Source organism: Lynx rufus, unplaced genomic scaffold, assembly GCF_022079265.1.
Source record: "Lynx rufus isolate CCGP_SWC_20201006 ecotype Redwood Valley unplaced genomic scaffold, mLynRuf1.p SCAF_6, whole genome shotgun sequence".
NCBI classification, from domain to species: Eukaryota; Metazoa; Chordata; class Mammalia; order Carnivora; family Felidae; genus Lynx; species Lynx rufus.
The window spans coordinates 115,342,332-115,359,615 of NW_025814878.1; the positions used below are offsets into that span (position 1 = coordinate 115,342,332).

At 52.6% G+C, this 17,284-nt stretch overlaps 1 pseudogene; it reads left to right on the forward strand.

Moving 5' to 3' along the window:
• Positions 1–480: 480 nt before the first annotated feature.
• LOC124529033 (neurogenic locus notch homolog protein 4-like) lies at positions 481–13,031 on the forward strand (annotated as a pseudogene).
• The last annotated feature ends 4,253 nt before the right edge of the window (positions 13,032–17,284 follow it).

The following is a 17,284-nucleotide window of genomic DNA, read 5'->3' on the forward strand; positions in this document are numbered from 1 at the left end:
GTGTCCAAGAAGCACGGATACTAACCTGGAATAGAAGATGCCTCAGCACCCCACACCTCTGTTCCAGGCCCTGACCCTCCCAGGGCAAGGGTAAGCCACCTTGTCATTCTCATCTCTACAAAGGGGAGACCACACAACAACAGAAGGGCTGGGACTGAACCCAGAACACCCCCCCCCCCGCCGGGTGCTCCCGTCCTGTTCACCTGCCACACCATCCCACTCCCCCTCTCCCCAGGGGTTGTCAGGGACAGAAGGCCCCTCCCTCATCCCCCTCAATGTTGTTCCACTCCTCCCCCTCCCATCACTAGGGTGTCCAGGACATTGTGTGACTCAGGAAACAGCTCAGACGTGAGGCTTGCAGTGGGCAGAGGAGGAGGAAGGGGCCCTGGGAGCAGAGGAGGTGGCTCCTGCCTCGGTTGAGGGCTCTGAGGGTCCTTGCCTGAGGAGGCAGAGGATCTGGGTGTGGGGCGGTGCCCTGGAATGCAGCCCCCTTCACTGCTGCTGCTGCTGCTGCTGCTGCTGTGTCACTCAGTCGTCAAGACCAGAGGTGAGGCATGGAGTAGGAGAGGTGACAGGACCCATCTTCCTTAAGAGGGTGTTGATGGGTTGGGGGCGGAGGGCCAAGCCCCATGCTTTGACAGGACACCGGGTGGAAGAGAATCTCACCCCCATCACCCCCCAAACACAGGGAGAGAAGACTCTGCTGCTGCAGCTGCACAAACCAAGGCTTTGGGGCCTGTGCCAGGGGCGGTGACTGTCTGGGGAATGGGTGGGAGGGTGCCCGCCTCAGGGAGAACCCAGTTGGCCTTAGTGCTGGCAGACAGCAGGCTCTTGCAATCACATTTAGGAGGTAAAGAGGGAAAAAGACTGGCCACCTGCTAGGGAAGGCGATGAGGAAAAAGCAGGAGATGGAGACATGGGAAGGTCAAGGGCTGACCAAGTCCCTTTCCCGGTCCAGCTGTCCCCACCCCCCGGATGGCTCAATGCTGGGCCCTTCCGGGAGGAAATCCCTTCAATGCCTCAGCCATTCACCTTCCAGGAGTCCCCTGGGCCCCCCTCCTGAGCCCTGTTGTCTCCATTCCAAGGGATGGAGCCTGAGGCTGGACTTGGAAGGCTGGATAATAAACAGGAAAGGGGGTGGGGATTAGGAGCTGAGAGGATCCCCAGGCCTGGGATGGGGGCTGGGCGATGCCAGGGCAAGAACACCACTCCCCTAGGGATCAGGCAAGTGCAGAAGTGGTGGTGGCTGAGAGCACGTGTGGGGCTGCTGCAGGCAGCAAAGCACCCAGAGAAATCTGGGAGCACAGCGCTCCCCACTCCTATGCCTTCCTCATCTCCATCCCTAGTGCTTCGGTGTGGGGACTTCCCAGAACCCTGTGCCAACGGAGGCACCTGCCTGAGCCTATCTCAGGGACAAGGGAGCTGCCAGTGAGTTCTCCTGGGAGTGGGAGACCAGAAACGGGGAGGGAGAGCTGGGGAGGAGGAGGGACTGGGAAGGAAGGACAAAGGGAGGAGGTAAAGGCACTAAAGGGAAACAAATGAAGGCAAAGGAAGGGAGGTGGGAGAGAAGGCAAAGAGGACCCAGTGACTTAAGTTTCCACTCTCCTCCCTTGCTCAGGTGTGCCCCTGGCTTCCTGGGTGAGACATGCCAGTTTCCTGACCCCTGCCAGGATGGCCAGCTCTGCCAGAATGGGGGCAGCTGCCAAGCTCTGCTTCCCACCCTCCCAGGCTCCCCCAGCCTTCCCTCTCCCTTGGCCCCCAGCTTCTCCTGCACCTGCCCCTCTGGCTTCACTGGCCAGAGGTGCCAGGCCCAACTCAAGGACCCCTGTTCTTCCTTCTGTTCCAAAATGGGCCGCTGCCACATCCAGGCCTCAGGCCGCCCACGATGTTCCTGTCTGCCTGGATGGACAGGTGAGCACTGCAGTGGTGGGGAGGAGGGGACAGGCAGGAACACTGGACCGGGAAGTGGGGTGGGAAAGATGGAACTGGAGTCTGCAAAACAGCCAGCCCCTTTGAGGACAGAGGCTGTGAGAATCAACAAGCCCTCTGGCTGACCATTGACCCGAGACACATTCACCAGCATGGCTGTACCAATGGTTAAAACGTTGAAGTGTTTTCCAACCCGTTAGTAAATGGCTACTGCCATAGCCCCCATAGTGCCCCAGCCTGGCCCCTCGACCCAGTAACTAGAGGGTTAATGCCTAGCACAAGGCAGGGAGAGGGGAACCTCCTAGATTCTGCATAATGGGCATCTGGCCTTTATTCTTCCAAGTAGGAGCCCATAACAGCACCTGGAAAGACTGTGGTGGTGGGAGGTGTAATGGGGGTGGAAGGGATCTGACCCAGAGAGAGGAACGGGTATCAAGGCAAGGAAGAGGGGTGCAACCCGGGGGCGAGGGTGTGGGACCCCTGGTGGGCAGGGCGTCCTAGCCCGGGGAAGCAGTCAGGGGTATGGGACAGAGGTGAGAGCCCCTGGAGAGGAAGGCTCCTCTGATCTACCAGGAGGGAGGGGACTGGACAGGGCAGTGAAGACCACACGGGGAGGAAAGTGATCTGTGAGGGGTGGACTAGAAGAGCAAGGCTTCTCAAACGTGGCAAGGCACAGCAATCACCTGGAAAGCCTGCAACATACTGGTGCCCACGTCCCAGAAAGGCTGCTTTAGTGGGCCTGGGGTGGGCCCAGGCATGGAGATATTTTGAGTGCCTGGGTAATTCTGAGGATTTGGGGGTGGGAGGCCAGCCTCTCGTGGTGTGACAACAAGGAGGACTGTCAATGGCAACTTGCCAGGCCTTGTGCTTCAGAGCAGCGGCCCACGTGTCCAGTGCCAGCTCTGCCACCGATGAGACGCGCGCCCTTGCATCAGGTAGTTAAGCTCTCTGCATCCTCAGTTGCCAGCTGATGTCCACACTTCATAACGTTGTCGAGAGGAGGAAAGGGAGTGATGTTCAGGAGGTGGTCACTTAGCCCAGTGCCAGCCGCCACCACCGCCGTTGCCACTGGGGGGAACATGTGAGACGTCTGTCTCCTTATCATTATCTGCAACACTGTACCCACCTAAAGATTAGGAAATCCAGACAAGAGAGGCCAGACACACCTGAGGGCACACAGCGGTGGTGGCACAGCAAGGTGCCGAGTCTGGAGGCCAGCTGCTTTTCTCCTCCCCACCAAGGAAAGGCCACCAAATTTGGAAGGACACTGTGTCTCAGGTCTGCTCAGCAGGGCCAGCCTGCAATACTCCCACCAACAACGACAGCTCCCATTTTCCAGAATGCCAAAACTGAGGCAAGGGGTGGTGGAGCAGGGCAAAAAGCGTATGGGAACAAAGAGAAGGCAACATGAAAATCAGACACAGATACTCCGGAGTGAGAGCTGGATTCTCCCAGCGGAGCGGGGGGCGGGGATTGAACAGCGCCCTCTGTCCTCTGCCTCAGGTGAGCAGTGCCAGCTTCGGGACTTCTGCTCAGCCAATCCCTGCGTCAATGGAGGGGTGTGTCTGGCCACATACCCCCAGATCCAGTGCCGCTGCCCACCTGGCTTCGAGGGTCATGCCTGCGAACATGATATCAATGAGTGTTTCCTGGACCCAGGGCCCTGCCCCAAAGGCACTTCCTGCCATAACACCTTGGGATCTTTCTGGTGTCACTGCCCCACTGGGCAGGAGGGTCCACGCTGTGAGCTCCAGCCAGGACCCTGCCCCCCTTCGGGCTGTCCCAATGGGGGCACCTGTCAGCTGGTTCCAGGGAGAGACTCCACCCTCCACCTCTGCCTCTGCCCCCAAGGTGCGTCCTCACCTCTGCCACCCCTCTCTCGGGGCAGGGAGGTCCCCTTCCCTTCGCTAATCCCATGACCCTGTCAGGTTTCAGAGGCCCGAGCTGTGAGGTGAATCCAGATGACTGTGCTGGGCACCAGTGTCAGAACGGGGGCACTTGCCTGGATGGGCTGAGCACCTACACGTGCCTCTGCCCAGGGGCCTGGACAGGTGAGTCGTTTAAGCCAAGTCCATGGCACCCGTGGCCCATATGATCAGCCCCTAGCCTCCCCTCCTCACAGGGCTCCCAACTCCAGCCTTTGTCCCCTTCCCATCCCGTCCCCCACAGGCTGGGATTGCTCCGAAGATGTGGATGAATGTGAGGCTCAGGGTCCCCCTCGCTGCCAAAATGGGGGCACCTGCCAGAACTCAGCTGGCAGCTTCCATTGTGTGTGTGTGAGCGGCTGGGGAGGCACAGGCTGTGAAGAGAACCTAGACGACTGTGTTGCTGCCACCTGTGCCCCGGGAGCCACCTGCATCGATCGTGTGGGCTCCTTCTCCTGCCTTTGCCCACCTGGCCGCACAGGTGTGACAGAGGGCTCGGGGAGGTGGCCGTGAGGATGGCAAGTGACAGAAGCATAAGGGGGGCAGCTGGGATCCTCAAGCGGCCCCAGAGCCTCATGCCCATCCTGCCCTCCAGGACTCCTGTGCCACATGGAGGACATGTGCCTGAGCCAGCCATGCCACGGGGAAGCCCAGTGCAGCACCAATCCCCTGACAGGCTCTCCACTCTGCCTGTGTCAGCCTGGCTACTCGGGGCCCACCTGCCACCAGGACCTGGACGAGTGTCAGATGGGTAAGGCACCCCCACATCAGATCCTCTCTGAGTCCCAAACAGCCTCTGCAAATTGTTTTTCAAATTAAAAATACAATCATCTCTTTTTTCCCAATTTTGTCCCGATTTGGCAATTCTTCCCTACACGGTCTTCTCACCAGTGCTTAGCCCTCCGGGCCCCACTTAGTCCTCGTCTGTGTTAAAGACACCAGCCCTTTCTCCGATGTGTTCATTCTGCCACAAGCAGGCCCTCGTGCCTTCCCTGGCAGTCTGGCCTCCTTGCCCTTCTGCCCTGGGCCCCTGTGAACTTCTGACCCCTCTCCTCCTAGCCCAGCAAGGCCCCAGTCCCTGTGAACACGGCGGCTCTTGCCTCAACACCCCTGGCTCCTTTGACTGCCTCTGTCCCCCTGGCTACACGGGCTCCCGCTGCGAGGCTGATCACAATGAGTGCCTGTCCCAGCCCTGCCATCTAGGCAGCACCTGCCTGGACCTGCTTGCCACCTTCCACTGCCTCTGCCCACCAGGTACTAGATGGATGGGGCCCTGAGTAGAGGACACAGGGGACTAATCCTGAACCCACTAGGCATGACCCCTCCAGAACATACATAGCCCCAGGCCAGTTGGGATCAGCTATCAAAGAATACCTCTTTCTCATCTCCCCACCCAAGATGAACACTCTGGGAAACCCATGGCCTCTAGGAGAAGGGCAGCCACAGATGGTACTGAGGTTGTACACTGCTCAACTCTGGGGGTGAGAGGAGAGCATTCACTTCATGGTCATTGTAAAGTGTGCAGCCTGGTCCACTGTACACAGAGGCCCATCAAGGAAGAGCAGAACAACAGCAGCCTCGGCTCAGGCCAACTCAGAATGTTCCTCCTAATCACAGAAACTCTCCCCTGTAGAGACTGAGTAAATCCTTAAAATCCCAAAGGGCCTGTATGCTTGAATTTGGTACAATAAAAAAAAAAAAAAAGTGCCACAAGGCTGCACCTACCTCCAAGTTACTTTTAAGGGAGACAGGTCTCCCCAGGGGTATAGTGACCAACCCAATATCAGGAAGCTGAATGAAACCAAAAAAATAATAGCTTACTTTCTGCCAAGTACCACCTGAACATCTTACATGCATTTTGTCATCTTGGCAATAACCCTCTAAGGTCAGTATTGTTACTGTGCCCATTTTACAAGAAACAGACACAGAGAGATTAAGTGAGTTGTCCAGCCAGTAAGTGGCATGGCCAGGATTCAAACCCAAGGCTTCAGTAGATTTAACCACTACACCAAACAGCCTTCCTAAACTGAGCAGCATCCAAGGAAAAAAGCTGAGAAAACCATGCAGTCCTCCAAGGGACAAGGTCATAGATACCAAGGAACTTCAGAAGCAGAATCCCCAGGCAAGAAGTGGGAGGCAGCCGAGGTCTAGAGGCTGATCCAGCTTCAGTTCAGGGTGAGACTACGGATACCAGGACAAGCCCAAAGATACAGGACAAATATGTGACCAACAAGCTACCCAAATGCCCTTCAAATACCCCCCTTGGGGACTCCTGGTCTCCCTGGCACAGAAGCCTGCTGGGGTAGAACAAGAGGCATGACTCACCTCCAAGCAGATGCCCATTTGTTTCATTTGACCTTGAGGACCTCCAGGCTCATTAGCCCAGCCCAGTGAGCCTGCCATCTGGGCACAGAGAATGGCACCCAAAGGTACTTCCTTGCTGCCCCCTCGGGTCCCAGCAGGTGCCCTGCTCCCTGAGCTTTCACATTTAAAGGGGGCAGAGCCACACACAGCAGAGCAGCAGGACCGCAGGCTCATCGCCCCAACCTTCAGGCAGACAGCACCCAGGGAGGGTTCTAGAACCCTGGTCCTCCTGGGCAGAAGGGGTGAGCAGCCCGGGCAGGGCTCAGCCTGCACCACATCTCCATGTCCCAGGCTTAGAAGGGCAGCTCTGTGAGGTGGAGACAGACGAGTGTGCCTCTGCTCCTTGCCTGAACCAGGCTGACTGCCAGGACCTCCTCAACGGCTTCCTGTGTGTCTGCCTGCCTGGTGAGTACAGATTCCACTCCAGTCCTTCAGCCCAGCCCCCTGAACCACAGTGCAGGCCCGGCAATCCCAAACCTTTTGAAGTTCACCCTGGCTTGGCCAACGAGGCTCCCATTTCTCCCAACTCCTCTGCTCCCCCAACTCTCTTCTGTTACATCCCAAACCTTCCTCGCGTACTCATCCACCTTTATCTCTGTCCTGCCAAATTACCCAAATCGTCCTTTCTGGCCCTCCTCCAGAGTCCGCTTGTGGGGATCCCAGGCTGGTCTTGGCACTGCTCACCCTGGATGCAGGGAAAACTGCCCCCGGCCTTCCTTCTCCACCATTCTCGATCCCTCTGTTCCCTGCTGTGACGATAACAGATGTTTCTTGAATATTTGCTCCAGGCCAGGCACTTGGCTGTGTACTTTTCAGGCATTACCTCATTTAATCCTTTCAATGACACCATAAGGTGGGTTCTATTATTCCCCTTTTACAGAAGAGGACACTGCAGCCTAGAGAGCTTGAGTAACTTGCCCAAAGTCACACAACTGGCAGGTGCTGAACATCATCCTCTTGTCACCTCCACCTGCCCCAGGTGTCTTCTCTGGGAAGCCCCCCAGATTCACTTTTCCTGGTGAGGGGAGGGGCCACGACTTGCATTTATGCTTTTGATACATAGTATTTTCACCATTCATACACACAGCCAGTTATACCTTCTTTATATAAAGAATGAAGTTACGAAGATATGCTGTTATGTTCTGAAATTCGAATCACTCTTTGAGCAGCCCCCAGATTGGTACCTTCATTATATAATGATACATGCAGATGAACCTCCAAACCAAGCCATTTGAAACAAGATTCTCTTCACTGCAATTCATAGCAATGTTATTTCTGTCTGTGTAAATAGAAGGTTAAATATCGGCATTAACTCTAAATTTCTTGTTTGAATCCATGAAATCATACCTGTACATCTCAGTCACAAATATTTGTAACAAACTCCCTGATGAATCCAAAGTCACAAAAGAAAGAAAAAGAAGGAAAGGTGAGGAGAGGAGAGGAGAGGAGAGGAGAGGAGAGGAGAGGAGAGGAGGGGAGAGGAGAGGAGAGGAGAGGAAATGAAAGGAAACGAAAGGAAAAAAAGGAAACGAAAGATAACCTTTACCATCTCTCCCACTTACTCCTCGCCTCCCAGGATTCACTGGCTCCCGGTGTGAGGAGGACATCGATGAGTGTGGAAGCTCTCCCTGTGCCAACGGTGGGCAGTGCCAGGACCAGCCTGGATCATTCCATTGCGAGTGTCTTCCAGGTAGACCAGTGCTCAAACACTGGAGGGAAGAGTGGGGCCAAGTGCAGACTCCCCTGCAGGTCCCTGACCCTCCTGCTGTGCCATAGGCTTTGAAGGCCCTCGCTGTCAGGCCGAGGTGGATGAGTGTCTGAGTGGCCCATGCCCCACTGGAGCAAGCTGCCTGGATCTCCCAGGAGCCTTCTTTTGCCTCTGCCCCTCTGGCTTCACAGGTAAGCAGGGGAGGTGTTAGAAAGGACTGGCAGGATAGTTGAGTCCATTAGGGGTAGAGCAGAGGTCATTGCTGGATATTCAAGGGTTGGACTGTAAAAAGAGAATGAGAATGGAACCCCTTCAAGTTATTCAATGCAAAACCTGCACAACCTGAGGCTGACAGCAGGTGTTATTTACAGGGCCCACACTGGGCCCAACATGAATGGTGTGATTAGGGCTCAGAAACAGGATGGGGTTCAAGAGGAAGCCATTCATTTGCTTATTTAGAATGTATTAAGTGCCCACTATGCACAGCCAGACACAGACACAAGCTGGTAAGAGACCTGTTCTCCTCAAGTGGCTTTAAATCTAGTGCACGGAGACCAAGAAGTCTCCTGTTGGTTATAGCCACAGGTGCTCTGAGAAAGACTGCACAGGATTCTATAAGAGCACAAAGGACCAGCCAACCAGACTACAGATGAGAAGGCTTCATGAGGAGGTAATGGCTGAGCTGAGTCTGGAAGAATGAGTAGGAGTTTGTCAAGACAGAATGATTACATGTTTTAGCTGCAGGTAACTGCATTGCGAAATGATGCCATGCAGGACCCTGTGTGCCATTCTGAGGAAGTTAGACAGTATCCTGAGGCAACAGGGAGCCACTGAAGGACAGGCTCGTGGGGAGTGAGCAAGTCATATGTAAAAAGTGGCTTTGGCCCCATCAAGGACATAGAGGGACTCTGTTTTCCCTGTGACCCATCTCCCCACCCCAGGTCATCTCTGTGAGGTTCCCCTGTGTGCCCCCAACCTGTGCCAGCCCAAGCAAAAATGCCAAGATCAGGAAGTCAAGGCCCACTGCCTCTGCCCTGACGGAAGCCCTGGCTGTGCCCCCGTTGAGGACAACTGCACCTGCCACCACGGACACTGCCAGAGGTAACCTTCCACTGTCCTCTGGGTCCTCCTCAGCTAGGCCAGGGGGAGACAACCAGGGAGGGGTGAGTCTGCAAGAAATGACCAATAGGGAAGAAGAAGGAAATGGCCAAGTTCAGAGGTCAAAGCCAAGGTGAGGGATCCACTAGTGAGTGCTATCCCGTGAGGGGAGAGTTCATAAATAACAGGAGAAACGGAGGGCTAGAGGGTCAGAACAGGAAGAAAAACATGAAATCGCAGGGCCAATTAATCATACATTAGAGGGGTACCTGGGTGGTTCAGTCGGTGGAGCGTCCGACTTCGGCTCAGGTCACGATCTCACAGTTCATGAGTTCAGGCCCCGCGTCCAAGCTGTGCTGACAGCTCGGAGCCTGGAGCCTGCTTCAGATCCTGTGTCTCCCTCTCTCTCTCTGCCCTTCTCCCACTCTCATTCTGTCTCTCTCTCAAAAATAAAAAATTAAAAAATTTGAAAAAAAATCATACATTAGACAATTATTGAACATCTACTATGTGTGGATCCTTTTCCAGGCACTGGAGGAATAGCACAAAACGAAAGAGACAAAGTGTCTGTTCTCATGGAGCTCTCATTCTAATGAGGAAAGACAGATAATAAACAAATTATAGAAGAAATGTATATACATATTCATACATATAGTCGGAGAAAACAAGCAAGAGGCAGGTATGGAAGGGGGACAATGCTGAGAACAGAGCCACTGAAGAAGGGGACCAGAGTCTCAGGGCCAAAAAAAAGAAGAGATCAGGGGGCTGGGTGGCTCAGTTGGTTCAATGTCCAACTCTTGACCTCAGCTCAGGATGTGATCTCAGGGTGGTGAGTTCAGGTCCCACGTTGGGCTCCAGGCTGGATTGGACTCCGGAATGGGCGTGAAGCCTACTTAAAAACAGACGAGGTGCCTGGATGGCTCAGTCAGTTAAGCATCTGACTTCGGCTCAAGTTGTGATCTCGCGGCTGACAGCTCAGAGCCTGAGCCTGCCTCAAATTCTGTGTCTTCCTCTCTCTCTGCCCCTCCCCACTCACACCCTCTCTCTCTCTCTCTCTCTCTCTCTCTCTCTCTCAAAAATGAACATGAAAAAGAAAAAAAAAAGAAAGCCATAGGGGTCTAACCAATGATGAGGAGTGGGGAGGGGAGAAGAAAAAATCACCAGAAGAAGAAAAACACCCTTCTTTTTCTCGTTATGACCAGATCCTCATGTGTGTGTGATGTGGGATGGACAGGACCAGAATGTGAAGCAGAGCTAGGGGGCTGCATCTCGACACCCTGTGCGCATGGGGGGACCTGCCACCCCCAGCCCTCGGGCTACAACTGTACCTGCCCCACAGGCTACACAGGTGAGGCCCTTCCCAAACCATAGACATTCTGGGCTGGCCACCTCTAATCAAGAGCAAGACCAGTAGAGGCATGTGTCCAAGGCCTCTGGGTCTTGGTCACCACCAAGGAGAACTGGGCATGTGCTGCAGGGACCACAGGCGATATGCAGGAGGTGGTAAGAAAAGAAAAGAGGTTGGATGGAAGACAAAAGGGATGGGGATGAAGAAAAGGAAGAGGAGATAAGTGGAGGAAGACAGAGAGAAGAGGATGCCCTTTCTCAGACCCCACTCATTTCCCTCAGGCCCCACCTGCAGCGAGGAGCTAACAGCTTGTCACTCAGGGCCCTGTCTCAACGGTGGCTCCTGTAGCCCCAGCCCTGGGGGCTATTCCTGAACCTGCCCTCGGAGCCACACTGGGCCCCGCTGCCAGACAAGCACTGACCACTGTGCCTCTGGTAAGTACCTACCATGTTCTGGGGCTGGGCCACAGGTGGATGGAGGAACTGGTCAGGGGGTGTTGGTGCCGTCTGATAAAAATCCACTGGCCACCACGAGCTGCAGTTTTGATGGGGGCAGCAGGCAGTGCGTGTATGTCCTGTGCGGGGTGTGACTAAGGTCACAGGCCAGGTATGGGTCAGGAACCCAACCCCTCACAGCCTCCTCTCTCCAGCCCCGTGCCTCAATGGGGCTACCTGTGTGAACAGGCCTGGCACCTCCTCCTGCCTCTGTGCTGCGGGCTTCCAAGGCCCACGCTGTGAGGGAAGGACCCGTCCTAGCTGTGCAGACAAGTGAGCAAAGACCCCTAGAGGAAGGGAAGGGGCCCCTCAGCCTTCCCACCCTTCCTGTCCATCTCCTCTGGGGCTCCAGGCTGCCTTGAATTCCACATCCCACATCCTTTCACTATGACTCCCTTTCTGGTTTCCTATCTCATGACCGCGTCACACACTCCCTCCCCTTTGGTTGCCGGGACTGCCTCCCACCATGCCTTGTCTCTGTCCTGTCCAGCCCCTGTAGGAACAGGGCAACCTGCCAAGATGGCCCTCAGGGTCCCCACTGCCTCTGCCCCCCTGGCTACACAGGAGACAGCTGCCAGGTGAGGGGTGCTGAGCCAAGTGTGCTGAGGAGGGCGGTGGCTGAAGGGCTCTAGTGGGAGGGTCTCAGGGACTAGAAGAGCAGGGAGCTTGGGAAGGTAACCACATGAAAGGGGGTGTGGAATCTGGGAGTTGAGCTCTAGCTTGAAGTTTGCATGGAGTAGAAATGAGGAAAGGATTTCTGATCCCAGGAACTGTTCTGGGATGTGGGGGTGGGGGAGGGAGGCTATCACCTGGCCCCAGACCATTCAGGAGAGAGCTTGACAGGTAAGGATTTTGAGCAGCTGGCAGAAGACCATCTCTGGGCCTGAACACATGACACTCAGTCTTGCCCCATGCTCTCTGCTAAACCTCAGACTCTGGTGGACATCTGTGCCCAGAAGCCCTGTCCACACAATTCCCACTGCCTCCAGACTGGGCCTTCCTTCCAGTGCCTGTGCCTCCAGGGATGGACCGGGCCTCTCTGCAACCTTCCGCTGTCCTCCTGCCAGAAGGCCGCTTTGAGCCAAGGTACTAACCCAAGGACCAACTGGGGAACAGATGAAGAGAGAAAGGGTGTCCCTCTCTACCCGATCCCTAAGGGCATCCACATACAACCTTTGACCAAAACAACGAACTAAGAGTCAAAGTAACAGACCAACCACTACTGCTGATTCTATAGCTCAGCCCTCCTATCACCATGCTCAAAGCAACTCAAGCAACACCAACCAACCCAGACAACAAGACTCCAGTTTATCACAACCACTGAGACATAACTCCATGTGAAGCAACTCAACTCTGTCACCATCATCATAACTCAGCTAGAATGGATCACACTTAACCCAACTTCACTCAGCTGCTGCTCCCAATCATTTTCATGTTATGCCAACCCCCTTGTGAAAGAATACCCCCCGCCTCATTCAAATGAGGTTTAATATAAGCAGAACTCAGGAAAGAGACTACTGTGGGGTTAGGGGATGGGAATCACAGTGAGAGAACATCACAGGATGCCAATTCAGGGGACAGACTTAAGCACCTAAAGTTTCCGCTGAGTTCTTTCTTCCTTGAGACTTGTTTTAAGCCAAGAATACAGTTGCTTATAATGCTCTAATAAGTTTAACAAGAGGTATCTCTCTCCATTCTGGCAGAACAGGCAGGAGGGGGATCTTGATGTCTTAACCTCTTCAGCACCAGAATTTATTGACTCCTCAGGCTCCAAGTGGCCTCCACCCACCCCAGGAATGTCAGTGATCCCCATGAGCCTCTCTGCTCTGTGTCTGGAGCCCCTGAGAACCTAACTTAGCTTTATCTATCCCTGTTTGCCTTTCTTCTCAGGCACAGAAGTTTCTTCCCTGTGCCAGAATGGAGGTCTCTGCATCGACAGTGACTCCTCCTATTTCTGCCACTGCCCCCCTGGATTCCAAGGCAGCGTATGTCAGGACAGGGTGAACCCATGTGAGTCCAGGCCCTGCCAACATGGGGCCACGTGCATGGCCCAGCCCACTGGGTATCTCTGCCAGGTAAGCCGGTCTAGAGGACAGCAGTAGGGGAGACAAGCATGGGTGGATGTGGGAAAAGCAGTTGAGGGGGCGTGTAGTGATGTATTCATTTCCCTTTCCTTTACCCACATACCCAACCAACCACCAAGTCATACCATTTTGCCTCCTAAATCTTTCTCAATTCTGTCCTTCCTCCTTCACCCTTTGTCCCACTGCCTCAGTCTAGGCCTTTGCTGCCTTCCACCCTCCTCCACACATGGAGCACCCTCCTATTGTCCCTGCCTCCCCACTTGTCCACCTATAGGCTCAACCTTTATTCCACTACCAGGGTGCTCTGTTGAAAACGTTAAGCTGACCTGTCACTCCCCTGCTTAAAACCCTTAGTGGCTGCCCACCTCTTTTTAAAAAGAAAAAAAATTTTTTTTAATGTTTATTTATTTTTGACAGAGAGAGACAGAGCATGAGCGGGGGAGGGGCAGAGAGCGAGGGAGACACAGAATCCAAAGCAGGCTCCAGGCTCTGAGTTGTCAGCACAGAGCCTGACACGGGGCTCGAACTCACAGACTGTGAGATCATGACCTGACCCTAAGTTGGACGCCCAACTGACTGAGCCACCCAGGCCCCCATTGTGGCTCTTTGATAGTGAAATCTAAGGCCAGCATGACCCAGCCTTGCCTGCTTCTTAGGTCTCATGTCCCCACATCCCCGCCCTCCTACTCTCTGCTCCAGCTGCTGTTGGCTTCCCTACACACCCCTTATACTGGCTCTCCAGTGTCCTTCCCCACCCACTTCCACTGGACGGTGCTCAAGAGGTGCCTTCCTCAGGGAAATGTCCCTAACTTCTCTCCAGACTGGGTGTGGGCCTCTCCCTGGTGGTTCAGATCACTGAGCAGAAGAGGCAAAGCTGGGATTCAAGTCCAAGCAGCCTGATGCCTGTACTCAGAAGGCTGACTTTGGATAAAAGGTGTGATGCAAATCCCCCAACCATCCTCTTTAACTTTTTAATTGTATTCTTTAACTTTTTATTATGACCATTTTCAAAAACACAACAGCAGTGTACTAATTAGTAGCAAACACCCCTTCACCCAACACTCAGCTTTACCTCCCCTTTCCTGAGACTCCTTCCCTCCGATATCTCCAAGATACCCCCTCACCCGCTTCTCCCAGCCCTCCAGCCACTCCTCACACTCTCTGTAATTCTCTTTTGCTCCACCTTTCTGAAGCCTGGTACTGCATTCTTACATGCTCTCCTTCCTCTTGCAAGAACTCAGCACATGGTACAGACCTCATCGATGACCCTTCTCCCACTAGCAGAAAGGTAAACAATTGGAAAATGGCTAAGGGTACTGGTTATGAAGTCACAGACTTGCACTGAATCCCAGCTCTGCCACCTGCTAGCCGAGTCATGCAGTCTTTCCAGGAATCATTTGCCTTTTCTGTAAAGTGAGAATCAAATGAGATAATTCACATACAAGTTTGTTGGGAGGGTTTTATGAGCGTATGTATAGAAATCATGCAATAAATGCTAGCTGTCTCTGGTTTACTGAGAACGTCATGGAAGCAGGGATGAGTTCTGGAGCAAAGGCCTGGAGCAAAGGGATGTGAGGGTAGAGGTGGAGATGGGGCCTGTGATGCTGGCTGCAGCGGCCCTGGAGGAAATTGGGATGGGGGAGACTGCTCCCTGGGGGCCCCGGACCCCTGGAAGGGCTGTCCTTCCCACTCCCGGTGTTGGCTTCTCTTCCGGGATGGGCAGTGCCACCCACAGTGTGACTCTGCAGAGTGTCTGTTTGATGGCTACGACTGTGAGACTCCTCCAGCCTGCACGTGAGCCTAAAACCCTGACTTCAGGTTGGGGGTGGGGAGGCCTCTAAGTTACAGTGTGACCACAGCCTCAGGCTCCAGGCAGTTTCCACCCTTGATGACCATTGCCAAGTAGGGGTGGAAGACACTAGGCTCCAGCCCAGGGGAATAGGGCAGCATCAATATTTAACATGGGGACCAGGAAGGAGGGCACTGCCTCTGTCTGGGCTCCTAAGAGTTGTGAGAGCTCTGGCCTCAAGCCTCTCTAAGACCTGTTGCCATGGAGTATCTCCCCTAACAACTAGCACCCCTGAGGGAAAAGGTCTTTGGACTCTCCTTCAGGGAGACAGGAGAGCTTGGGAGGGTAGGGAGAAGGGACAGTCTTAGGAAACAAGGGTGTCATAGACATTAGAGTGTCTCAACTACCTACCACCCAGGGCCTGACTAAGCCCATTGCTCTGGAGCTGTATCCACTTAGCAACCTGTGCCCTAGAGGGAGTGGAATATCAGGCATCTCTCTGGAATGAAGAAGGGGGTCAAGTTTCTTTGGCGATCCTGAGTCCCTCTCACTCAGGCAAGGAGAGAATCATGAAAGCAGAAAGGGGAAAAAAGTTCCTAACCTACAAGGGAAGACAGATCAGGTTTGCAGCAGAGCTATCCACAGAAACTTGGCAGGCCAGAAAGGAGTGGCAGGATATATTCAGTGTGCTGAATCAGAAAAATATGCAGCCAAGAATTCTTTATCCAGCAAGGCTGTCATTCAAAATACAAAGAGAGATAAAAAGTTTCTCAGACAAACAACAATTGGAGGAGTTTGTGACCACTCAACCAGCCCTGCAAGAAATTATGAGGGGAGAAAAGATGAAAAAAAATTATATATATATATATATATATATATGTGTGTGTGTGTGTGTGCGCGCGCGCGCGTGTGTGTGTGCGTGTGTATAAATACCAAAAGCAACAAAGATTAGAAAGGACCAGAGAACACCACCAGAATCTCCAACTCTACAAGCATCATAATGGCAATAAATTCATATCTTTCAGTATTCACTCTAAAAGTCTATGGACTCAATGCTCCAAACAAAAGATATGGGGTAACAGAATGGTTAAGAAAACAAGATCCATTGATATGCTGTTTACAAGAGACCCACTTTAGACATAAAGACACCTTCAGATTGAAAATAAGGGGATGGAGAACCATCTATCATGCTAATGGTCAACAAAAGAAAGCCATACTTAATCAGACAATCTAGACTTTACAATAAAGTCTGTATCAAGAAATGGAGAAGGGCATTATATCATAATCAAGGGGTCTATCCACCAAGAAGACCTAACAATTGTAAACATTTATGCGCCAAACTATAGAAAGCTTATGACAGAAATTGAAGAAGACACAAAAAAAAATGGAAAAAAATTCCATGCTCCTGGATAGGAAGAACAAATATTATTAAAATGTCGATACCACCCAAAGCAATCTACATATTCAATGCAATCCCTATCAGAGTAACACCAGCGTTCTTCACAGAGCTAGAACAAATAATCCTAAGATTTGTATAGAACCAGAAAAGACCCCAAATAGCCGAAGCAATCTTGAAAAAGAAAACCAAAGCAGGAGGCATCACAATTCCAGACTTCAAGCTATACTACAAAGCTGTAAGCATCAAGACAATATGGTTCTGGCACAAGAACAGACACCCATATCAATGGAACAGAATAGAGAACCCAGAAATGCACCCACAAACGTATGGCCAACTAATCTTTGACAAAGCAGGAAAGAATATCCCATGGAATAAAGACAGTCTCTTCACCAAGTGGTGCTGGGGAAACTGGACAGCGACATGCAGAAGAATGAACCTGGACCACTTTCTTACACCATACACAAAAATAAACTCAAAATGGATGAAAGAAATCAATGTAAGACAGGAAGCCATCAAAATCCTCGAGGAGAAAGCAGGCAAAAACCTCTGTGATCTTGGCCACAGCAACTTCTTACCCAACACATCTCCAAAGGCAAGGGAAACAAAAGCAAAAATGAACTACTGGGACCTCTTCAAAATAAAAGCTTCTGCACAGCAAAGGAAACAATCAGCAAAACTAAAAGGCAACCGACAGAATGGGAAAAGATATTTGCAAGTGACATATCAGATAAAGGGTTACTATTTGAAATCTACAAAGAGCTTATCAAACTCAACACCCAAAAAACAAATAATCCAGTGAAGAAATGGGCAAAAGACATGAATAGACACTTCTCCAAAGAAGACATCCAGATGGCCAACCGATGCATGAAAAAATGCTCAACATCACTCATCATCAGGGAAATACAAATCAAAACCACCATGAGATACCACCTGACATCTGTCAGAAGGGCTCACATTAACAACTCAGGCAACAACAGATGTTGGCGAGGATGCAGAGAAAGAGGATCTCTTTTGCATTGTTGGTGGCAATGCAAGTTGGTGCAGCTACTCACCAGCTTGGGGGTTCCTCAAAAAACTAAAAATAGTGGCGCCTTGTAGGCTCAGTCAATTGAGCGACCGATTTGGGCTCAGGTCATGATCTCGCAG